At 43.7% G+C, this 25,137-nt stretch overlaps 1 protein-coding gene across 7 annotated transcripts in view; it reads left to right on the forward strand.

The window, feature by feature from the left end:
- The first annotated feature begins 5,167 nt into the window (after positions 1–5,167).
- Positions 5,168–25,137, forward strand: part of STRBP (spermatid perinuclear RNA binding protein) — a 61,489-nt gene continuing 41,519 nt past the window's right edge. For 2 of the 7 annotated variants that reach the window (XM_068155786.1, XM_068155791.1), the window contains exon 1: positions 5,623–5,712. The gene's annotated coding sequence lies outside the window, so the exon portion shown is untranslated. Of the gene's footprint in view, positions 5,217–5,621; positions 5,722–5,809; positions 5,845–9,285; positions 9,305–25,137 lie in introns of those variants that run through there. The other 5 variants (XM_068155789.1, XM_068155792.1, XM_068155787.1 and 2 more) reach the window with 5 other exon arrangements.

Consider the following 25,137-nt stretch of genomic DNA (forward strand, 5'->3'; position numbering starts at 1 on the left):
TCAGGCAATCAGCTTTTGCAGGGTCCTCACTAGGAAACAGACATGTCAAAGCCCATATTATCATAGAATGTTTTGGGTTGGAAGGGACCTTAAAGATCATCTAGTTCCAATCCCCATGTTAAGGCAAAACTCAGCAGTGTTCACACTCTCAGCTTTGTGCTGGAGTCCAGGGTTACATCTCAGTCCCAGTGTGAGCTGTGTGTAAGGAGAGTTGCTTGGCTAAGGCTTGGAGATGCTGTCAGGAGCTCAATACCCACACACAGTGACACCTACCACAAGCAACGTTTACCTACCCCAGCGAAGACTATTCCAGTGCTGATAACCGTCTCTTTACCCCCGCTGTGAGTTTTCTGCCCACATCCTGCAGAGAAACAGATTCAGCTAAAATCTGACAAGTTTTCACTGTTGATTTCCCTTCCTGCACCCCAAACCACTCATGGCAATTGAGTACTTGGGTATGTAGTCTTTGGCTTTAATGCAGTTGTGCAGAAATACCAGGGAGGTGGTGGAGTCACTATCCCTGGAGGTGTTCAAGAGGGGATTGGACGTGGCACTTGGTGCTATGGTTTAGTCATGGGGTCGGTGGCAACAGGTTGGATTTGATAATCTTTGAGGTCTCTTCCAACCTTGGTGATTCTGTGTGATTCTGTGTGTATTGACTCTAGATGTTAATACTTGCACCATCACCCTGTAAAGATGGGGGATTAAACAAAAAAAAGTTTGCTCTTTCTGAATGCAGTTTTAATCCATCCAACATCTACTTTTATGCCAATTATATTATAACCCTTTAACTTTCACTTTCTGCTCTCTATGTTGGGATTTTTTTGGTAGAAGACAGATGACATCATGCCTTTTTACTTTGTTTTGTCTATTTGCATTCTACCTCCCTTTTCTCATGACTTCTCTCCACACTAGCAAATGGAGCAAGGCAGAAGAATTACTTTGGACACTGTTTTATGTTGTATGGAGTTGTTTCCCACTTCATTCTTGTCACAAAAAAGAGCTGCTTTTTCCAATTTCAAGTTTTTCTTCAAAACACTTCACATTTGCAAGTCATCTCCTTAGCTTACCACCTTCTCAATCCAAACCTCCTGTGTGGAAAGTGTTCAAACACTGTCAAACTTCAAAGCACACAAACAGCCACACTAAATGTGTGATTAGTCCCACTGAAATTAAAGCTAAGCACATGCAATTATTTGGTTTTGTAGTCTTAAAAGATGTAAATCAAACAAATTTCTTTCCAAATTCTCCTATTTTGTTATTCTGAAGTTCTTGTAAATCTTATTAGACTAATTTCATGTGAAAAGATAGCTCTTTCTATGAAGATTTCTAAAATATATGCCTCATACAGAGTTACTTTTTTTCCCATTTGAAGTCTTTCCTCAGATATCTTTGCACAAATCCCATTAACGTTAGTGCATGTCTAAAGGCAGAATTTGAAACCTGTAAAGAACTGGGTCACTGGACAATGGTAAGCCTCAAACAGAGATTTTGTTTCTGAGTTATAACAAGAGAAAAATACCTCTTCCCTCAGGCATTATGTGAACATTCCCATTTGTCTGTAAACAATACCAAACACTCGAAACTTGATAGGTTACATTTCATCCTTGCTCACTTAGGATTTTTCCCTTTACTACAGCTAATAGCCATTTAGTCCTTAATGCAGGGTTTGTAGCCAGGGCTAGATCATCCAAGTACACCACCCCAGGGGCTCCTCACTGCAGATTTCAGGGGCTGGTTCACTACAAGCATGAAACCAGTAGACAGCAACAATTTTTTATAAAAGGTCCCACCATTTTTCTAGGATTTTTTTTTTGGTCCCCAGGAAAACTCTTTTCACATATTAGACACACACACTAGCTTCTGCCTTTCTTATCTTTTACCTAATACTGGTAATAAGATTTCATTAACATAGTACTACAATACAGTACAACCAGGCATGAGATCTACAAGCAGGAAGACCATAAACAGACCCTCCAGATGGCATCCCTTCCCTCCAGCACATCGACCAGACCACACAGCTTGGTATCATCTGCAGACTTGCTGAGGGTGTCTCAATCCCACTGCTCACATCACTGATACAGATGTTAAACAGACTGGTCCCAATATTGACCTTAGGGGACACCACTTGTCACTGGTCTCCATTTGACCACTGTGCCATTGAACGCAACTCTTGAAGCATAGCCATCCTTATCCAGCAAGTGGTCTACCCCTCAAGGCCATACTTTGCAATTTGGTGATCAGGAGGTCATGCAGGACAGGATCAAATGCCTTACACAAGTCCAGGGAGATGACATCAGTTGCTCTTCCCTTATCCACTGATGCTGGAAGTCCATCACAAAATGCCACCAAGTCCATCAGGCATGATTTGCCCTTGGTGAAGCCATGTTAGTTAGCACCAATCACCTCTTCTTAATTTTCTGTATGCCTTAGCAAATCCTTCAGGAGTATCTGCTCTATGATCTTGCCAGGCACAGTAGTGAGACTGACTGGCCTATAGTTTTAGAGTGTTCCTTTTTTCCTCTTTTTGAAGATGGGGGTGATGTTTCCCGTTTTTCTGTCAGCAGGGACTTCACTAGAACACCATGACTTTGCCAATAAAAAGGACAATGGTTTGGCAATTTCATCTGCCAGTTACCTCAGAACCCATGGGTAGATCTCGTCAGGCTCCATGGATTTGTGCACCTTCAGGTTCGTTAGATGGTCTGAAACATGCTCTTTGCTTATGGTGGGCAGATCTTCCTTTTCCCACTCCCCACCTGTGTTTTCTAGAGCTTGGGTAGCACAGCTAGAGCCCCTACCAGGGAACACCGAGGCAAAGCAGTCATTAAGTATCTCAGCCTTCTCTGTATGTCATGGTGGAATTCTAATCCAGACTATGCTGCTTTTGTGTGTGTGACCTCCAGCAAGGCATCTCACCTACCTTGATCTCTACACCTCCACAGCCTTTGTGGTTCCCTCAGTTATCTCGAGGATACTGATAACATTCAAGAATCCATAACAACATCTTAAATATTTCTATTAAAAGATCTGCAGCAAGCACACATTATTTCCAGCAGCATTATAGATTGTAAAAATATGCCAGTATTTTCTCTCAAGAAAGAGCATAATTATTGTTAGTTACTTCAACTTCCATCAAGGTAACTCTAATCCCAGGTTGCTTTTGGCACAATTCAAGCCCTAACTCATATTGCATACACTTGGAGACATAAATTCACTTTTTTTCCTTTTTATTCCAGGAAGCCTAAAGATAGATGACAACTTTTATCCAAACCACAGGTGTTCTTTTCCTTGTTAAATTTGTATCCTTGTACTGCAGAGCCAAAGCTCTTCCAATCCCCTGTATTCTAAATTAATCCATCAATCCCCTTTCCTCTGTTTTCGCCCTTGGCAAATCATTAGCCCAAAGGAGAACAGAACATAAAAAGTTACAATTTCACTCAGACCACAGCTGAATACATCTTTATTCTGTTTCTGCAAAATCTTCACTGAGATGCCATCTCTTGCAGATATTTCTCTCCTTGCCACACTTCTAGCTTCATTGTATGGTCACTAATTTTCACAGCTGCCCCTTCCATTCCACTATCTCCTCAGGCAGCTGCCTTCTGGGCTATATTTGTACTCTGTCTCTATTCACTGCAATCAATTTCAAACAAAAATGTTCTCACATTAAGTCCTTGGACCAGCCCTTGATTTTCTGGCTATTATCTTCTGGTCCCTTCTCAAGGCCTACACCAATACACTGAGGCTACACAGGAGATTTAGCTGAACTCGTTCAATGCTTTGAAACCTTTTGATTCTAGACTTGAAAGCAGTAACTGAGATTCCTCAGATTTGTTCCAAACATTAAACATCATTACATAAAATTTTGTAACAAAGTAGAGCTGTGTCTGACTGTTCAGAACTACGGTGACACTTCAGCCACAGACTTGGAAAGAAGTGTCAGTTGAATTTGAACAAGCTGGACCCCTCATTACGTGTACAGTTACTAATGCACACGTGTTTCCTACTTTCACTCTAATGCTGCAAATCGCTCTTTTGAATGAAAGCTACTGTTTCACTCCAGCACTGCAAATCTCCTGATCCCACTGCCTTCTGCCAAAGTTCCCTCATACGCTGCTTCAGCACAGCATGTTGTGTTGGTTATTTTGACACAGAGCTCCCCAGTTCACTGTCTTTCATCCCTACAGTCTATATAAAATCATTTCTGAAAAGCGTAAAAAGCGATGTTAACCATGATTACCGTGGATTTGTTTGTCGAAAGCGGAGTTTGAAAAGGTACTCAAGCTAGAAAACCTGGCAAATTTTGAAGCTCTCATGTGAAGGTATCAACCATTTAAATGTTGAGGCAAAACAATTCACTGCAGAAGAAAGAAGGAAAAAACTCCAGACTCAAATCACCCCCTACCCTCCTTGTACCTAAAGGTTCTGGGATGCTAGCACTTCTCTGAAGAGTCTGATGAACAGTACTTGGAGCTCTCTTCAACTTCTCTGTAGTGCCCATCTAGCACTCAGATACCTGGGAATAGGATGAACTATCACAGGACGGTTGAAGCTAACTTGAATCCATTTTCTTCATTTCTAGAAAAGAAAGATGGAGATTATTGAATGCCATATTTTGACCTGCCCAAACACACCATAAAGTTGCCTTGACCCCTATAGCCTCAGACAACCACTGATGGCTCCAGACGGAGAACAACTGCTCACATGGAAATGCTACTTCTCGGCTCAACCTAGCGAGCTGCTCTTTTAGCAGAGATATGAAATCTGTCAAGGAGGTGTGCTGCCTGGTATGCGTGCCAGAGCCCTGCCTCACACCTTCCCCTCACCCCGTCCCTCCCGCCTTCCCTCAGGCCCAAGCCCCGCCAGCGCGCGCCATCCCAGCACCTTCCCGCTCCTTCAGCCGGCGGGGACGGGTCTTTATGTGCTAACTATTTACACTCGCGGCCTTGCGCCGCTGCAAGAAGGGTTGGGTTACGGTGAAACCACACGCCCAGTCTCCGCTGAGATGCCCCGGGGCAGCGGCGGCAGGGCAGGGCGGATCCTCCACACACACCTGCCTCCCGCCGGGCCCGGCCTCCCCTCAGAAAGCGATGGGCAGGACCCTGCCGCGCGCGCTTACGTACTCTGCGTCTAACACGCCAGCACCTACGGCATTTGCGCAACGGGCTCTCTCTCAGGTGCAGCGGTCGCGTTGACGACATTACGGAGATTTCGTAAGGAACACTAACCTCTTTGAGGGGCTTTACGCAAATAGCGCTCCTAGGTGTAGGCTTGGCCGCTCCTAAACGCTGTAGCCGCAAAAGCTCTCCGAACTGCAGAGAGCTCTCTCCCCGGGGGGCGGGTGGGATTACGCAGTTTACGCAAGAAGTAGCGGCCCCAGGTGGGAAACCGGACGGGCTGAGCCGAGAAACCTTACGTCAATTCCGTATGGCTGCGCTGGCCTACCGCAAGGAGGGAGGAAACGGCTGGTTCCGCGCCTCTACGAAATTGGCGTGGCGGGCCGGCATCACCCTACGTAGTTGGCGTAAGGCTCTCTCTCAGGTGCAGGGAGGGGGCGGGCTCACGTTGCCCGGCAGCCCCAGCCTATGGGGGCGCCTGGCGCTGTCACGTGCCGGAGCCCCGCTCGCTGCTGCGGAGCCGGAGGAGCCGGACGGGGCCACGGAGCCAGGACGGGGCCAGGGGGCTACGCCGGGGCCGGCGGCGAGCGGGGTGAGGCGGGTGAGCGGCGGGGCTGGCAGCGAGGAGGGCTCGGGGCGACACACAAGCCCTCCCTACGCGCCCCGAGGGGAGGCGGGCGCCGGGCGCCGCTCCTCCCACTGCACCGGGCACTGCGGGCAGGAGGCAAGGGCAGGACACGGCGCGGGGGGCGGCGCGGGGGATGGGAGGTGGTGCGGGGAGGGGGGGAACGGGGGGACGCTGGTGCGCGGCGGAGGGGCGCGGCGGGCCGGGCCGAGGCTGGGGGGGGGTGGGTCTCCCTGCCCTGAGGGACCGCCAGCCCGCGGGCGGAGGCGGCCATGAGGGGCTCGGCGCTGCGGGGGACCCGGCGGTGCAGGGGGGCTTTCCGCTGACGAGGGGCTTGTTGGGGAAGGGAGCACTAGGCGCTTGGTGAGGGCTTGGCACTGGGGGAGGCTTGGCGGGTCTCAGAGATGGGGGCTCAGCGCTGAGGGACGCGCCGGCGGCCGCCCTTTCACCGGCTGCGGGGCGCGTACCTGTCCGCGGGCGCGCAGGTGCCGGCGGGCGCGGTGGAGCTGCGGCCGGTGTGTGGGACACAGACCTGCCTGGTGCGTGTCGAGGTTCCCTGAGCGGTCCCGTTGCTGACAGTCTGTCATGGCCCGTCGCGGCTAGGAGCCGTGCGAGAGGCGGTGGGGGACGGCCCCCAGCGGGTTGCTCGCACCGCAGCCGCGGCTCACTCGCCGTCAAAAGTTTGCTCTGGCCCGGTGGGTGCAGCGCATCGCCCTGTCCGCGCCTCCGGCCCGCTGTGCGAGGCTCTGGGTAGCCCGGCAGCCTCTCGTCCCGCGACCCTCAGGTCTCTTCACAGGCTTCCTGGTTGTGAGGCAAAAAGCATCAGCATTTTGGTGCATGGTGTTGGTTTGGGTGGTTGGTGGTTTGGTTTGGGTTTTTTCTTCATTCCTTTGTACTGGAGTTTTTGTAATCATTAATCCACTAATTTTCCTGGAAGTGAGAACTTAAAAAGGGATAACTGGGGAGTCATCTGCAAGCTCCTGAGGAAAGCAAAACTTCACTTTTGAATCAAAGTAGAAATATGCATTATCTAGCTAAACGTCTTATTATTTATTTACGTGGCTCTGAAAATGGTGCCGTGTGATTTACAGAAAGTAAGAAGAAAATGTCCTGCTCCAGAGAGTGTGTTCCCAATGGCTCATGCGCAGAGCGTGGCAGTACAAAAAATAACCTAAAAAATAAATAAATCTCTAAAGCAGGGGGTCCAACATATGTCTGGGTTTTGTTTTTCTTTAGGTGTGTCCTATGGCTTGTTAATGTGGTTTTTTAGACTTTTATCATAATGGTCCTGGAAACTTAGAAATTCTAAGAGTAGTTAAAGTAAAGAGAGGCCGAAGTGGGCATTGTTGTCCGGAACATGGATGGGAAATTTCAAATCTCTAGCTCCAAAATATGTTGGCATGGCTTTAATTTAAATTAAAATAGCTGGGCTATTTAACTTAAATTAAAATAGCTGTGTGTCCTAGCGAGCATTTGAAACCTGGCCTTTTAGGGTAAAGGCAGAAAATGTAAAATTTCCTTCATTCATGCAGAAGAATTTAAGATCCTTGGAGAAGGCAGGGCTGTTGGCAAAACTTGGGCTTAGTTTGTTTCATATTTAAGGATCTTGTAACCATTTTTTAAGAGACCCAAAGGAAGTGAGTGTTGGAGGCAGGGAGGGCTTAATGTTTGCAGGAAGGAAGGAAGGAAGATGGAACAGTGCTGTCCGTACTTGGAGAGGAGGTTTTGAAGGCCACACTTTTGGAATGGGAAGGGAGGAAGGCCTGAGAGTGCCTCTGCAGAGGTTATGTTGTTGTATTCCTTTAGTTGCACTATGTTGTTGCTCATGGTCACTGAAAAGCAAAAGTGTTTTCCAAGAATTTAAATAGTCCACCTCTTAGACTGGCCATCACAAATGTGTAAGAGCTGGATTCTAGTTATTTCCTGTCAGTGTAGAGAGGAAGAAGAAATCCATGTCAGCAGGCTGTGGCTGGCTGTAGCTTCTACTAAATTCCTGGTAATTTTTAGGAAGTTGGACTTGCCTCTGAAAGTTTTTTGCATGTGTCACTTTCTTCTCTCTGAAACTTTCCAGTAGTTTTCCCCTGCTTCATGTTGGTGTAGAATGGAAGGATGAGGAAAAGGGGTAAGGATTAGTAAGAGTGAGACTGTAATATTTTCTGTTTTCTCAGAATCTTGTCACTGGAGGTGCAAGTCTGGTGATGCTTTGGCATTTCCAGTTGAATCTTACAGTCCTTGTTAATGCTCCCCCCCCCCCCCTTTTTCTAAAGGGGTTTGTTTACCTAGGCTGTTCATCCAAACTGTCAATTTTGACCTATCGACTATTGCTGTCTCCACAAAGAAGATGCTGTTGAAGTACCAGGTCTTGTTCCAAGTAGTTGATAGGCTAAATGCAAGCTAGAAACCTCAGACTTAATTTCTTGGGGACCTAGAGAAAGATTTTGTGTAGAAATACTTATGTATCATGGCCTGGAGGGAACCCCAGGTCGTAACTGGTGTGAATGGTGCAGAGGAAGTGACTGAATCCAGCACCCAGGTTTGTTCTAGAAGAATTTCAGACAACTGATTTCATACAAAAGGTTTAGAGGCAGATGAGAAGAAAATGTAAGTGGAAAGATAAACCTGAAGACAGCAATAAAGGCATGTGAAGCCTGAAAGTTAGAGAAGTAGTTTAAACTCTGTGGGATACACAGATTTTTGGTGATCCTTGTTTCAGATTTCTAAGCCTTGTTTTTTCCCATGGATGTTCATTCAGTAATAGGAAGCTTTAGGTTGCAGAGCCCTCTTTTGAAGGCCCTCGGTTAATGCTCCTCAAAGGACTGTGAGTGGACTGAGGTTGCTTGGTTGGTTTTTTTGAACTGTGAAATCCTGTTTGGAAATAAAAAAAGCTTTTCAAAGTAATCTTAAGAAGCTGCTTCTTATTGTGAAAACCTTGCTGTCGAATCATAAAAGCTGCACTTTTTCCACATTGCTTTGGAAGCAGCTGAACTTTGTAACTTGGCATGTAAATAGAGCTCTTTGAAGAGCACGTCCATGACTGGAAAGAGGAGAGGGAAATGCCCTGGCTAGTTAACAAGCTTCTGAGCATGTAAAAAGTCACTGTGAGTGTGCTTGTCGAAGTGTCTGTTAAAACTTTGTAGAGTCTTGTCCTTGGTGGTTTTGATGTATGTATACCTAGAAGTGGCCAAGGAGTCTAAATGTAAATATGAGACAGTGAAAAAATGACAGTTTGTGTATTTCTATAGCTTGGGCTGGGAGAGGGAGAGTACTGGAGCAGTTGAGAGGAAGGTTCCTAGGAATGTGCTGGGCCTGAGGGAGGTGCTGGGCAAGTGAGAATGCAGTGGTTCAATCTACACCTGGCTGAGCTGCCTCATGGTGCATTAGGATTCATGGTAAGCCTGGCCACACCAACAGAGGACTTCAACATAGCCATTTTTATCTCTGTGATTTGCTTTGTTTTGAGGCTGGAAGAGGGAGGATTTTTCTGTCCTGACAACATACACAAGGAGCGCTTGGCTGATGTGGTGCCCTGGATTTGCTATAAACTGAGCAATACTGGCAAGTAAGGAGTGGTTTACTGCTGTCTGTGCTGCAGTGATGAAATCAAAAGGAAAATTCCTGTTTAAAGCAACATGAAAAGCAGATTTGAATAGCAGAAAGATGCAAGTCTCAAACATTTCTGTAGAAATCATAGTTCGAGTACGTGTGTTGTACTTGCAGGATGATTTGACAAAGAGAAACTTTGTACTTCCTATTTAAGAAGACAGAAGGCTGAGCTGCACAGCCTGAAAATACTTGCTTATATGTTTTTTTATTGAAAGGGATAATTGATACAAGCTACAAGACCAGAGACAGTATTTTTTCAGTTGTGCTTCTGCGTTTCTTGGCACTTGTGGAGTTTTCCCTTCTGCTCAGCGGTAGCTGCTGTAGGGGTGCAGTAGTGCTGTAGTAGTGCTCTTTCACTGAGCAGTATGTCAGAAAACCTAGATATTGGCTCACACCCACTGTCAACTCAGAGTTTGTTTAACTCTTTTGAGAACCTTAATTCATCTGCCTTTAAGAAGCAGCATGTGTAGGAATTCATGAAAATTGAGTGAGTTGACATAAACTTCTTGCAGTTTGGATTGTTTTTGCTTTATTTTGTAGCTAAACTACCTTAAGTTTTTGGTTCTCTCACTCTAAATGTCATGGAATGGAAGAGGACTGAGAGTGTTCTTGGCCTCCACTCCGTGTTGGTCTGTTGCCTCTTGTTCATACTTTTGCTTTGCCATGCATACACTGACCTTTCCGCTAATTTCCTATGCGGTACTGGAATGTAGACAAGGTGCTGCTTATAGGAGAAGCGTAAGAGAAAATTCAGGGTATGTCATTGGTTGGGCTGGAACACAAAGGTATGTGAAGCACGGTACTGGGCTGCTCTGGCCTTCTTTTGCTGGCTAAATGCAAGAGCTCTGAGGCTAATTCAATGTGTGGATTTTCCATGCAGCTGAGCAGGGCCACTGTGTTACTGGGCAACCTACATGTTTGCCAATGGGTTTCTCGAGAAATAAAGGCTGTGGATTATTAAAACCCATGCCCTTTTTGGTTTACTTCATTGTGTTCTTTTGGTTGCTTTTTTGTTTGGTTGGTTTTGTTCTCTTTTTTTTTTTTTTTTTAGTGTTTTTTTTTCTTTTCTGTAACTGCAAAACTTTAGCTCTGTTGTAGTAAAATACTCTCATAATGTACTGGTAACTTAAAGGTATGAATGGATGCTGAGGAGGAATAATCTTACAAAATCCAAGTGCTAGTTCATTTTAGGGGATCTTTTAGGTTGTGGAAACTTAAGTGATCCTGCTGCATGGGTTGATTTAAATTAGTTCTCTTGTGTTGTGGTTTGGCATACTATTTAAGAGCCTTGAGATGCTACTTGTGATTGACATAACAAAATGTAAATTGTATGCTGTTTTAGTAGGCTGTAATTTATCTGTCGTAAGGTTTGTGTACCAACAGTGCTAAGCTCCTCTTACAATAATGTTTCTCTTTCATGCAATGTCTGCATAAGGGAATTAAATTACTCTTAATTGTATACTTGAAAATAAAATTGGGATGTGTCCAGCTATGGCAGTAAATTAAATTTCACTGCTTTGTGGCTTTTTGTGCATTTACTTTAAACAGACTTTATTGAGAAATTAAATGCTTGAGTATCTGGTTGAAAAGAACACTCCTACTAGTGGGTAATCATGGGATGTCACAGAACTTGAAGAAGTTTTAGACCTTGAACTTTGGCGTATTTACTGCTGAAGAATTGAAACAGTGATTGAAGCAGAACTTGGCGTTTGGCTTGAGAGTAAAGGAACTCAATGGTAAGAAACCAGTGTTGGTTCTTAGGAATTGGCCTGTAGTAGGAGCAGAAAAGGATGACGTGATTTTAGAGGTCTTTACCTCTTTCTTTCCTCAGATTCTTGGGAGGGGAGAAATTTCCATTAAACATATTTCTTGTTTGACTTGTAATACAGCAGATTTGGGTGTTAGCACTGTGATTTTTGGGCCCTAAAGTGTCTTTAGTACTCTTGAGACACAACTATGATAGGACGTGTCATAATGTTCCTCCCAAGCTGTTGGTTTGTGTTGCCTGTGAGCCTAAGCAAAATCTTCCCCTCACTCTAGCTCTGCACTGGCAGTACCTGCCTTCCTGGGAGAGCAGCAACAGACCACAGAGAGGTGTGAATACCAGGCCCACCAGCTCTGAGAGGCTGATTTGGAAACAAGTCTTGGGTGTCTGTAGAGATGAGCTTTGTCAAAACAGTCACTGTAGAAGCTGAGGAGACGTGAGGTTTGGGAGCAGGACCTCTTTGGCTGTGCAGCACTACTGATCTCCTCCAGTGAGGTTTTGCCACAAAATGGTTTCTCCAGTGCCAGTGATATTGTGAAACTGATACAGCCTTTTTAACTCTGTATTTTAAAGGGATTGGGGTGGCTCCTGTAACAGTGGATTGTGGTAAATCATGGATAATCCTTGAGGAGGCATCAGAAATTTAATTACTTGTTGCAGGGCATTGGGTGACTGGTTTTTTTTGTTGTGGTGTAGCAGACAAAGCATTGTTACCAAGAGCCTATTTAATCCTTTCCATAAACATGGTATCCTTCTTCTATGTCCTCATATGTGCTCTTTAAAAAGAGTGTACAAAATACAGCAAGAGAACAAGCCAGCATGCTGCACCCCTCTGAATTTGGCTACCAATTTTTAAATAGGTGACTGTCTAAAAAGTGCTGGCTGGTTTATACCCGTATAAAGCAGGGGTTTAACTTAAATGGTCTTTTTACAGCCTGCTAAGTGAGACATTGTACTAAACAGGTCACCTGGAGACTGTGTGAAAGCCTGCAGTTAGATAGTATAAATCAGTTCATTTTTGAAAAACAAATTACAACTTGTATTAAAAAGAAAAAAGGGCATTTGAGATCTCTGTCCTGTATGAGTCAGCTGAGGGCAGCTGGTACTGTGGCTCTCTTGTAGTGTGGTCAGAAAGTGGCCAACGGTGTAACCTTGTGTAGATAAGATGAATGGGATTGGGTTGTGGATGTTTTTGTTAGCTATAGAACCAGATAACGTGTTATCAGTGGATCTGAAAGTGCTGACTAACGTGTGTTAACATTTAATCAATTTTGGCGTTGGATTTGAACAGCAGCTATTTATGTGGTGTTAATTATCCGGTCCTAAGCATGGCTAAGAGTGCTGCTGCAGCTCCCAGCCGGTGAGAGCTCTCAGCACAACCTGCATGGCTGGTTTTTCCAGCTATGCCGTGAGGAAGCTGTGTGATGTTGTGGTAGGTGTGTAACTGATGCTGCATCGAGGTGAAGGCATCAGTTCTCCAGTATGAGGACAAAAAGGAAGAACAGTCATTTAGCTCTATGCTTTAATGCCTCTGTGCTGTAGGGACAACTCTTTGCATAGTGAAACTTGCTCCTTTTCTTTGGTTATGGGGTGGTTGTAGTTTGATCTTCTATGCACTCAGTGCTTTTCTACTTCTCTACTTGATTTCCATATGTAAAATATGACAGGTTTTGAATATTGGCTTTAATGGAAAAGACCCTGGAGTGGAAGGGGGAGCTGTAGGCATTCAGTGGCTTCAGGGAGTGAAGTACTGGTGAGTACACACACAGCCACTGGAAAGCTGGGGGCTGTCATATGATGGGACAAGGAGGGAACGTGGAGCTCCAGGTAAGATAGTGGAAAGGATAAAGGATAATATGGTAGACTATAAAATGCTTGTACAGAAAACTAAGGATTGGAAGGTGCCCATAAAAATCTGGAAGTGTTTGATCCTGTAATATGTATTATAGTAGTTTTACACCCCAGAGTCAAGCCTGGACTGACTTTAGAGTAGATTAGTAAGAGAGTTTTCAGGTTGGATTTTAGTTTACTATGGAGGTGGTTTCTAGAAGCATGACTGACTAATTGGTTTTGTTTTCTTTATATATAGAGACATGAAAGGAGGGGTCTCCTGGTAATTAGCAATACTTCAGATGAATGTTAGTTATGTAAATCCTCACCCTGAAACAAGGAAAAAGAAAAATTTGTATAACCTCAGTTCTTGGCTTCTGCTGTCCCTTTCCTGAACAGTAAGTGCAGTGAGAACTGGAGTTTATATTTTTTTTCCCCCTCTTAAGTAGAGTAGACTGAAATCCTACCTCAGAATCTATTGGAGTTGGCAGCTGGACTCTAAAGTGACGTAGCTTGGGCTCATCTTATTTCATCATGAAGACTTTTGACACTGTTAGACTGAGAAGTGAGGTCTTGGATATCTGCTGGAGTTATTTTGTAAATGCATATGGTACAGAGAGTTTTGGATTTCTGCTCTTCCAGTCCTGATTTCTTTCCCTTTGCTCTGATAGCTGGTTTAGCTCAACAGAAGATGAGAGGGAAACAAATACCCAAGAACTGATTTCTCCCCATCTCTGCTTTGAAGAACGCCTTTTCATGTCATATATTCTTAGTGATCATCATCTTTTCAGGGAGCTAAAAGTGTTTGGTAATCAGCCATTCAATGTCCTAATGCTTCATGATCTCTTGATGTCTAGATAATTAGACTTAACAAATAGATTAGGTCGTCTTTGGTTGCTCAGTGATGCTGTCCAAGTCTTTAATCATATAGAGACTTAATTTGGTTCTTTAAAGTGATCAGCTGGGCCACTGGGATGACCTTAAGGAGTGTATCATGGGGTTGGAAATGTAGTGTGTCTTATGCACGGTAACTGGCAGCGTTGCGTGCATCACAGTCAAGCCCAGAATGATTATGAACATTCCTTCTAAAAGGGGAAATTGGTAAAAAGCTCTCTGAGTAAACTCTTCAGGATCAGGCACAGAATAACACTGTGATCAGTGAAAAAGCTCTGGTGTCGAAACTGAAAGTATTGATTAGAGGGGCATTTGGCCTCTCTTGAGGTTCTGCCACCAATTTACTGCACAATTTAATTTATTTGTGCCTGAAGTTTCTCTCTAAAGACCTGAAATGTTTCCCTCTGCTACAAAAACTGTTGTTTTTAAAACCAGTATCAAATGTGCTCTGGTAAATATGGTGACAAGTGTTCTAGAAAAGCCAGGAAGAAAGGCAAATACTGGAAAGGAGCGGAGAGACAAAGCTGATAACTTCTTTGCTTCTAGTGGGTGAGGGTGAAGTTGGTGACTGCCAAAAATATGAGCTCAGAGAAGTGGCTTGTTCTGCTTTGAGCCCACATCTGTACACACCTCCTCATCTCTACAGATGGCCAGGAGGCTGAAGAGAGAACACAGTTGTCTAAATTTGTGAAAGAGAAAAGAATCATGACTCCCACCTTGCAGGCAAAGAAGAACCTCCTGTAACTGGGGTATTTTCAACAATAAAAAAATGTGGTTGAATTTTCAGTCTCAGCAAAATCTGTGAAACCCAACACTGTTTGTAGCTGCTAAATACAAATTTTTTTGGTAGTACTTTGTATTAAAAGATGATTGGCCAGAACTGCACTCTCTATTCCTTCAAAAGTAGCCTGCTGAGGAGTAAAATTGATCTAGAAGTCGTCTTTGCATGCTTGTGCTGGAACAACTTGTAAGATATTTTTCCACTTTGGATTTCATAGTACTTCACATTTAGAGAAAATCAGTATATAGTGATGATACTCTTTTAATTAATGGTGATAAAAGGCACAAAAATAAAACCAAAATATTTCTGTCTTTATGTTTCTTTTCTACCAACATTAGTGTGGGAATAAGATTGTCTTTTGTGGGTTATTTCCATACGGTTTGCTTTATCTTTTGGGAGAATTCAGTCACTTTCCTTTTGGTAGCCCATGGGACAAAGGGTATTGTTCCAAGTGGGTAGCTGGGAGTCAGCATTATTTTAGTCAACTCTTGACCAGAAACCTGTTTTTATCATAGTATCAGTCAGGGTTGGAAGGGACCACAAGGATCATCTAGTTCCAACCCCGCTGCCATGGGCAGGGACACCCCGCACTAGATCAGGCTGGCCAGAGCCTCTTCCAGCCTGGGCTTAAACACCTCCAGGGATGGGGCCTCAACCACCTCCCTGGACAACCCATTCCAGGCCTTCACCACTCTCATGGTGAAGAACCTCCTCCTCACATCTAGCCTGAATCTCCCCACCTCCAGCTTCATTCCATTCCCCCCAGTCCTATCACTACCTGAGATCCTGAGCAGTCCCTCCCCAGCCTTCCTGCAGGCCCCCTTCAGATACTGGAAGGCCACAATTAGGTCACCTGGGAGCCTTCTCTTCTGCAGACTGAACAGCCCCAACTCCTTCAGTCTGTCCTCATAGGAGAGGTGCTCCAGCCCTCTGCTCATCCTTGTGGCCCTCCTCTGGACACCTTCCAGCACGTCCAGATCCCTCTTGTAATAGGGGCTCATTTTGTGGATGTGGCCTCATGTAATAAACTAATAATAAGAACAGTTTACAGAGCACATCTTTACTAGGTCTCTCATTAAGTCTTGTTCTTTGTAGGCAGGGTTTCAATACTGAATGTTCCTGAATATCCCTGACTGCATGTATTGCTCCCCTCCATCCCAAACACCGAAGAACCTGAAACTGGAGACTTGCTGACTCTTCTGAAAGCAAAAAACCAATGTTATTTAACTTCTTGCTGTGGGTCAGGAGCCTAAGCCTCATGCCAAGTTTCAATGTGAAACAAACTAAGACTGCAGAGTTAAGAAAAAACTCTTTCAAAGAATGCTTATATGGAACCACTGATAAAGCTGTGACTGTTGAGGCAATATGACTTATTAAAGCAGATTCTTAAAAGGGAAATGAGATATGGCCTGCCCTAAACATTCCTCAAGAAATTGCAGTTCTTAATTAGAAAACTTAACCAAGTGCATAGGTGCCATAGTTTGTGTTCCTTAATATGGATTCTGCATTAGTGTTAAAATAGCTGCATGTTATAAATGGATGTGCCTTTTCTGCATAGTTGGGTAGGAACATACCTCTGTTTGGTTTCTTGCTGAGATGCTTCCAAGTGTGCTTTTAGTAATGCAACATAAGCATAGTGTCATTGTCATAACAGCATTCCACCCTCTGTGAGAGATTGCAGCAGCACCATACAAAGACACATTTGGTCCTTCCTTTACGTGATGGTGTTGGTCATCCTTCCAGCACCATGTCTACAAAACTCTCTCTGATGGCTGTGTGCATCCAGCTCCATAAAATTTTGGAGGGGAACAAGTGTACTGAAAGAATATTAAGGGTCAAGTGGATTCAGAAGAGTTTACAGGCAGGCAAGTACAGAGTTGAGCTAAGGTGATTGGGATCAATGAATTGCCCAGTGAGGTAGAGAGTCCAGATGACACTGTCAGATGTTCCTTCAGTGTTTGGAGTATCCATTTACTGATGCTTTTACAGTTACTGCAGGGTTTGAATATCACTGTACTGGTGCTTCTGCAGTTGCTGTAGAAACTGTTGGCTCAGACTGTCTCCTTGTAGCTCTCCTTCAGAGGATGCACTGCTCGAGGAGAGCTTGTCTGGGCATGGGACCCAGTGGTATGTTTATTGTTTTCTTTCGCGCTGTGATCTGTAATCTTTATTTTAATACAAATCCCTTGACTAGCATCTTTTCTTTTGCTTGTAAATGTTTGATCTGTATGTGCTACTTGCAGCAAAGGAGTTCTCTTGTGCCAGAAGAACAAAGACTTGCTTTTCTGTTTGCAGTGGGCACTACTGATTTGCAGTAGTCGCCTGGTTTTACTGCCAGTTTTAGCAGGTGCACCTTGTCTCAATGAGTTCTCTTTGACCCTCATCACAGTACAGTAGCAAGTCTCATGAATAGTACACAGAAAACTGAATTTTGGCTGAGAGCTGAGGAGTAAGGAATTTGCTGTGCTCTCTTTCCTTTTCCTTGCTCTGTTTCCATTACCTGTTCTCCTTTTGTGTTACAGTTGGACTAGATGATTGTCATCTAGTCCAGCTTAAAATACTCTAGTCTAACATATCCTGGATAGGCTTTTCACGTGCATGTGGTAGCAGTTTGTTGATGGATGAGACAGTAGTTCAATAATATGCATGTTCAAAATGCAGTCTTAAATTTTCCTTTGTACTTCAGAATGTTGGAACAGGTCTGAAAACTTGCCCATCTGTGTGCTGTGGAAGGACCCTGCAGTGTTCATTCATAGAAGCAAGTGGAGAGAAGGTTGTTAATGTAGAAACGATTGAAAAATGTTTTCTGGCTGTTCTTGTCAGGGAAAGAAAAATGTCCTCAAGTTTGTCATGAGGTTGCAAAAACTTTCTCTTCTCTTCCTGATACTTGAGGGTAGGAGGGATGAGGGAGAGCTGACAAAACTCATGCTGGATTGGTTGGTAGGACCTTCTGTGCTGTTGGTCCATGTTGCAGCGCTTCCAGCCTGCAGTAGCGCAAAACTGGGTGTCCTCTTGCTCGTCTCTCTGTAGCACAAGAACATATTGCAGATACTCCAGGAGAGAAGTGATTAAACAGGAGCTGTTAAGACCAGTATGGGGGGAAGAAGAGACACTAGAATTTGGTGTCCAGAGATGCTTGATTCTGAGGAACAAGCTGCTGTATAGCATGGGGCTGCAAAGCTTCTCCTTATTCTGTGAAATGGCTTTGGTCCCTTGCTGGTGTCCTGAAATGTTCTTTTCTTTCTGGCTTCTGTTCTCCCTGAGAACAGACTGTGTGTCTCCTGCTGCCGAACAAAAGAGGGCCTCCATTGTCCTCTTTTGAAACAGACACATAAGATTCCTTCATCCACGTCAGTTTGACATTCAAAAGAGTGGAGTGCTCAAAAAATGTGATGCCTGAAAATAGGACACATTCTGAATTGGATTCTTGAGTTTAATCACACCATATTCAGATACTGAATTGCTAATTTGAATCTCATGAATCTACAGGTAATTGTTGTCAAGTTTTTACTATGACAGTTTGCCAAGCTGACCTGTGAAGAATGGCTGTGTTCCTGTGAGGAGAGAGGGAATACAAAGAGTCAGCAATGCAGTGTCTGTTCAAATCAAACTGAAGAAGCCTAAGTAATGAGTGGAAAGCTAGAAGGGGAGAGAGAGCGTGCTCCGTGCTTGGTGTGTATGAAAGGAAATGAAAAACTAACTACCCTTCCAAATCCTACTACTGATTTACTATGGCACTGGGCAAGTCAATGAAGTTGTTGGGCAATGGGGTCTCTGCCAGATATAAACAGTATAACATTTACACCTATTCCAGCAACTGCAGAAATAATGCTTACAAAGTGTTGTGAAATTCTTGTGCATGTAGCTAAGGCCTGATTTCATTATTTCTTTGCTAACAAAAGCATGTTAAAACTTGACATTACGATCAAAATGACAGAGACAGAGTAATGTTTTTAGTCTCTCCTATTAAGTCCAGCCAGAAGATTGCTGTCCCCCACAGGTTAGCAGTGGATTGTTGGGTAGTGCTGTCAGTTTACCAGTAGATGGAGAGGTAGTTTCCCAGATTTCTTTGTTTTGTAACCTCTGAGCTGTTCAATTTGTTGTTCATGGTGTTGCAAAAAACCATGAAAGGCTGCAGAGTCAATGCTAGGGATCTTGCAGGGACTGCCAGCTTCTTGCACAGGGCATCCTGGTGACACCTGCATGCTTTGGTGAGTATCTAGTTGCTGTATTTATGAATGAGATCAGAGTCTAGAAATGTGATATAGTCTCCCCATGGTAAACAGAAAAAACATTGCCACAACCACTTGGAATTAACACAGTTATAGGTAGTGTCATTCAACAAACTCTGCTTACTCTCCAGTGGAGTCAACTTTGATTCCTCTAATAGAATATTGCCGTGAAAATTAAAAGCTAAGAGGAAAAAACACTGAAGTTTTGTTGTTGTTAGCAGAGAGATAAATGGAAAGTTGCTGTCACTTGTCTGAAACCATGTGTTGAAAGGCATGAATTTTTTCCCAAACAGTTTTGCAGAATAATAGGAGGGAATATGATTTGGATTACAGAAGCCACATGCTGGGTCAGTTTGAAGTCTGCCAAGTTCTAATTTGCAATTCTAGAAAATTTAGAAGAGAAACATCTGAGTGCCTGCAGAAATCATCATTCTAAATTTAACTTGTGGATTTTGTCTTGGTAAAGCCTCAAAATGTCTGGCAGTGTTTGTCCACTAAATTTCAGGGCCAACTTTGTGTCAAGGGTTCTGCACTGGTGGCTCTGACGTTCTTTTCACGATCCTGCATCATGTTGAGTTCTAAATGCATCAGAGCAAAATGCTAAGTGAAAAAGTACTAGTTAGGTTTATTTACTTCCTTTTTGTTTCTCTCAAAGCAAGCCAGAATGTTCTTAAACCTTCTTATTGTTTTCTTTAATGTGTTTCTGCAGTTAATTAACGTAGTCCTAACTTTTTTAAATGGCTCTTCTTGGCTTCTGAATGCTCTGTTGCAGTAAGGTTTCACTGAGAAACCCCAATATAGAGACACTTGTTTCCACAACAGGAGCTGGGCAAAGTGAATAGAAGAAGCCATAGTATCATAGTATCAGTCAGGGTTGGAAGGGACCACAAGGATCATCTAGTTCCAACCCCGCTGCCATGGGCAGGGACACCCCACACTAGATCAGGCTGGCCAGAGCCTCGTCCAGCCTGGGCTTAAACACCTCCAGGGTCAAGTAGCAGAAGCAAGTGCTGCTCATACAGTGCACAAAGCAACAAATCTATAATTTCTTTTAAATAATAATAATAAAATAATTTAGCAGTTTTAGAGTTGAATTTTGTTTGAACCGTGGAATGAGTTAGATTGAAGGCATCATAATCTGACATTCTCTTACCAATAAAGTATAGTTTTACACTGAAAACCAAGCAGTTTTTTCAGCTTTGTTTGTTTGGTTTGGGTTTGGTGGCTTTTTGTTTTGGCTTTGGGGTTTTTTTATGTTTTGTTGTTGTTGTTGTGGGGTTTTTGTGCTGACAAAGAGCAGAGTTCAATGTTCTTGTCCCTTTAGTTCTTGTTTTCCTTGCTGCGGTGTCCTGTAATGGTAGTGTGACACAGATGCAGTTTTTCATCGGTGGCTAAGCAGGCAAGACTAATCTAGTATTCCTCCTGACTCCTCACTGAGGGATGAAAGGTTTTCTATCCTCTTGCCCAGTTTAGCAGAACACCATCAGTTTGTACAGTAGCTGTTACTTAATTCTGGTTTTGATCCTGCCCACTACGTCTTGAACTGTGCACTGTCCTAGCTGGCCAGGTTGTGGCTTTCCAAGAGCACCTTCCTTTGAAAAACAAAATACAATGAATCCATCACTGTTGCTTTTAGTAGCAGCAGATTTCCTGTTATCCAGGGAACTGAACTGGCTAGATCCAAAATGGCCTCAAATAAGCTAACTGAGATTGTTTTTCTCTAATCTTTTCCTTGACAGTAATTGTGTTAGTAAAAGTGTTACTTTTAGCAACTCTAGTGTATGAAGGGAGCTTTGGGGAGAAAGTGAGAGTTTTGGTGTTGTCAATCGATCTCCCCGCATAGCTGAGAGCATTTTGAATGCTGCTATTGATTCCATGGTCTGCCTGCTTCGCTGGGAGAAAGCCAGGCATGGACCCTCATTTACACTGGAGCTGTAGCAGCTTGCTGTCACACACTTCTGTCTCCTAACCTGGATGTCGAGTTACTAACCTCCACTAAAGAGCGAGTGCCTGGGGCTGAGACACCAATGCTGGTCATAGCTTTGTGTTTGGCTCATTAGAGATGCGTTGCTTAATATTACCAGGGAGAACAAGGTATGATGAATCCTTGACCTAAAGAAAACAGTGAAGGGCCAAGACTGAGCAAGCCTTCTCTTAACAGATGAAGAAGTGTCTTACATGTTGTTTTGAGTACAGTGTCACACTCATCATTATCTGTGAAGAGAGATTAAACTAATGTACAGAAAAAAAAAAGGCCAAGCTAGCAAATCTGTGTCCATGTTCCTAAAAATGGCCTTTAGGAGGGATTGGCAGATTCATACCCAAAGCTTCTGCCCCCTCCAAAAGACAAAATGGAATGTAACTTCTCAAGTTTAAGATCCAATTATTTGGACAGTTGTGTTCTCTGCAGACATTGGACAATACAGTGCTATAGACACCTAAGCTTAATTTTGTTACTATCATATTGAAACTTAAAATGCAAACAAAAGCAAGCAAACAAAAAAGGCTGTGGAATTTATTACTCCTCTCAGGAGGTTTGTGAGATGAGACTGACAGGTGTAACTTACTCTGAGAAATTGAGTTTTGCAGCTTAAGTGGTGGGCCACAAACTGAGCATTGCCACTGCTGATGGTCCCTGCTAAAGCTGTCCTCTTTTCGTTAGTTTCACATAGTTGTGCTGTGCTAACTGGAGAGAAGAGTAATAGATGAGTTTTGCAACCGAAGCTGGCAGATCTGACAGCACACAAATGCAGCACAGCTCTGCTGAGGCAAGAAGATGCTGGATTAAGCCAATTTAAAGTATTCTTAGACTCTTAAGGTATTCCAGGGAAATACAATTTATGTATATAAAAAAGTTCTGTAAATCTATAATGCATTTGTGGCTGTCTCTTCCTCTTAGGTAAGCTAGGACTTCCTATTGCAAAATCTTCAAGACCTAAATAGTGGATTTAAGTCACTGATGTCTGACCAACAGTGACTTCTCTGCCCAGCTAACATGGTGGTGTGGTGGTGGGGTTTTTGTTTTCATCATGGATATTGTTGATAGCTTTCTTGCCAAAATTAATTCAAATCTTTTGGTAGCATTGTCATGCATCTGGAGTAAATAACTGTGTTACAAATCTGAACACTGATGGTAGCCAGGGTACTCCTCCCCATTGCTCTTTGTTGTAGGTATTCTTGCACAATCTTCTGCATGCAGTTTGGTAGCTTCTTCCTGGCAGATGGTATTTCTACCATTTTTCTCACTCCACATGCATCCATTACTAACACTGATTCATTGTTGTTGAATACTGAGTTTTTTTGAACATGTGCTTTTTAGAAACAATTCTGCTGAAAATCCCTCTTTCCCCCCTTTGTGTGATTTACAAAATCAAATCAAAATCAAAATCAAAATCAAGTCATGTGGAAGAAATCCATTAATTAAGTTGCAGGTTCTGTTTTGCTGTAGTAGAGGGTGCTGTGCCTGCTGAGGGCTGCAACGAGCCCTTGCAGGTGGAACTGACAGGATTTGGCTCCTCTGGGCTGGTAAGACTGTATGGGGTCATGCCCACAGCCTTGTGAAGGAAGAGTGTTTCAAAAGGAGGCGTTTGTTCCTGAAACACTCTAGGATCATAGGTAACTTTTTCTTTCCAGACACTTCTGTAGCATTACATGTTGTGACATTGAGCTTCAGGATTCCCTGAAAATAATAATCTAAGACACAGGAGAATAAGGTAAACAAACTGAAAGTAGCAGGGTTGGACGGATATGAGATAGCAAGGAAAAAAAAAAGCAGCAGCTTTTAGTAGCCTGGGACCTTTGACAAGATGTTTATTGACAAAATAGCCAATTAGACAGGAAGTGAAAAAATTAACTTGAACTTGTTCAGTAGTCATAGTGGAACTAAATCACTGTAAAATCTGACAGAGGCTGGGTGTTGGCTGAGAGCACAAGAGCTCTTTGCACTATACTTGCAGAGTCTAATCATAGTCTTTTCCAAATTCTTTTAAATCTTCTCTCTAATTAAAAAAAAAAGGTCACTGAAGCAGCAAGACTGACATGCTGGAAAATGCATTTAAGTGGAGAGTCATGAATGTTTCAACTGACTGAGAGGCAGATGTGCACTGTAGCCAGTGTGGGTTTGCAGTATTGAAAATGCCAGCTTCTTTACATACTGATTTAAGGGAAGACATTCTAGGAGAGAAACTGTTGTTTAAATTTTGCCACTAACAGTTGCTGAAGTTTGAGTCAGAAGGACAGCATTTGCTCTCAATAACTTAGTATTTTGTTATTTATTTAGAATAAACCAGGTTGGAAGAGACCTTCAAGATCATCATGTCCAACCCATCGACCAATCCAACCTACCTAAACAACTAACCCATGGCAATAGACAACTAACCCATGGCAAAAACAACTAACCCATTTTGAGGTTGAAACTATGTAAACATTTGGAAAATGTGAATCTCATAGTTTCATAGTTTCATTCAGGGTTGGAAGGGACCACAAGGATCAGCTAGTTCCAACCCCCCTGCCATGGGCAGGGACACCCCACACTAAATCAGGCTGGACAGAGCCTCATCCAGCCTGCTCTTAAACACCCCCAGGGACGGGGCCTCGACCACCTCCCTGGACAACCCATTCCAGGGTCTCACCACTCTCATGGTGAAGAACCTCCTCCTCACATCTAGCCTGAATCTCCCCACCTCCAGCTTCATTCCATTCCCCCTAGTCCTATCACTACCTGAGATCCTGAGAAGTCCTTCCCCAGCCTTCCTGCAGGCCCCCTTCAGATACTGGAAGGCCACAATTAGGTCACCTGGGAGCCTTCTCTTCTGCAGACTGAACAGCCCCAACTCCTTCAGTCTGCCCTCATAGGAGAGGTGCTCCAGCCCTCTGATCATCCTTGTGGCCCTTCTCTGGACACGTTCCAGCACCTCCACATCCCTCTTGTAATAGGGGCTCCAGAACTGGACACAGTACTCCAGGTGGGGTCTCACCAGGGGTCTCAAATGTAGCACTGACATTGTACTACTTGTAAGCAAGAATTACTGAATTGTGTTGTAAATAACACAGATTTGGGATCCATGTTGGTTTTCTTTCTCATCTTAGTCTTTACCAAGGTTTGTGTTAGCTTGGAATGGGAGCAGGGAACAGCCAGTAGAGCAAGCACGGTATGCGGTTGCCTTGTGAAATTGAAAAGTGTAACCACTAATACAAGTGGCAGTAGTCTTTTCTCTGTCTCTCTCATTTATTACCAACATAGGAAGGGAATGCCATGTTTTCCAGCCTTTTCCATGTTGTGTGCCTTTGGCCTCACAGTTCTGTGGAAGACACATTTTTCTTGGTAGACGCTCAACATCTTGCTGTCCATTTCCCCATCCTGGTTGTGTGTGTCAAATGTAGTTAGTTGATAGGCTGCAGCTCAGGTCAACCTGTAGTCTATGGGCTATGAATCATAGCAGGAAAGAAACTGGGGCACTGCAGCTATTTCAGTAAAGCTGAAGGATGCTAGAGAAGGAATGTCCCTGTTCTTAATCTCTTAAACATTGTGGCTGCTTCCCATTATGGCTCTGGAGCAAAGAAAGCCTTGTAGGTAAGGAAGTGGACCCAAATAATATGGACATGGGAAGTATCTAGGAGTTTGAAAGTCTATAAAGCTTTAGTGCTGAGATGTAACTGCAGGCCTGGGCTTGGGTGGTGAGAAGCCCAACATGGCACTAAACTGCACTGTGTGGTTGAGGAGGTAGAGCTGTGATTCTCTTCTGGAGAATGTTATGTAATTCCAGGCATGGATCCAGAATTTTGCTTAAACCAGTTCTGTCTGGAAAAATGACATTGCAGATGGTGAGTGTCATTTCAGTGTAATGTAATCATTTTTATTAATTTGGTTAATTCTTCAGCTGTAAATTAATGTAGCCTGTGCTATGAATTTCAAATGATGTTGAGTGTGGTTGCTAACTCATGACTGCTTCACAAGCAGGCACGTACTGCAAAGCAGCATGGGGTTCCCATTGTCCAGTTTAGCCAGGAGAGCAGGAATGACTACATTGGGATTGTAGAAGCCAGAAGTCAGTTTAACATTTCACAGACACTGAGAAACCAGTGGTGGCTTCTGCCTTGTCTCAGTTGAATGCTTTGCTCTTAATTATTATGTGAAAATTTAAGTGTCAACAGCCAGTTTTTCATTTTTTTTTGCACCTGGTCTGCCTATTCAGTTTTGCATCTTGACACTCCTACCAAGAGATGGAGGCAATTTTGAATGTATTCCATTAAAGACCCTTTGTAGTACCAGCTGTGACTGATGTGCT

The sequence above is a fragment of the Melanerpes formicivorus genome, unplaced genomic scaffold (assembly GCF_026170545.1).
Source record: "Melanerpes formicivorus ecotype bairdi unplaced genomic scaffold, bMelFor1.0.p_v2 SCAF_33, whole genome shotgun sequence".
In the NCBI taxonomy this organism is placed as follows: Eukaryota; Metazoa; Chordata; class Aves; order Piciformes; family Picidae; genus Melanerpes; species Melanerpes formicivorus.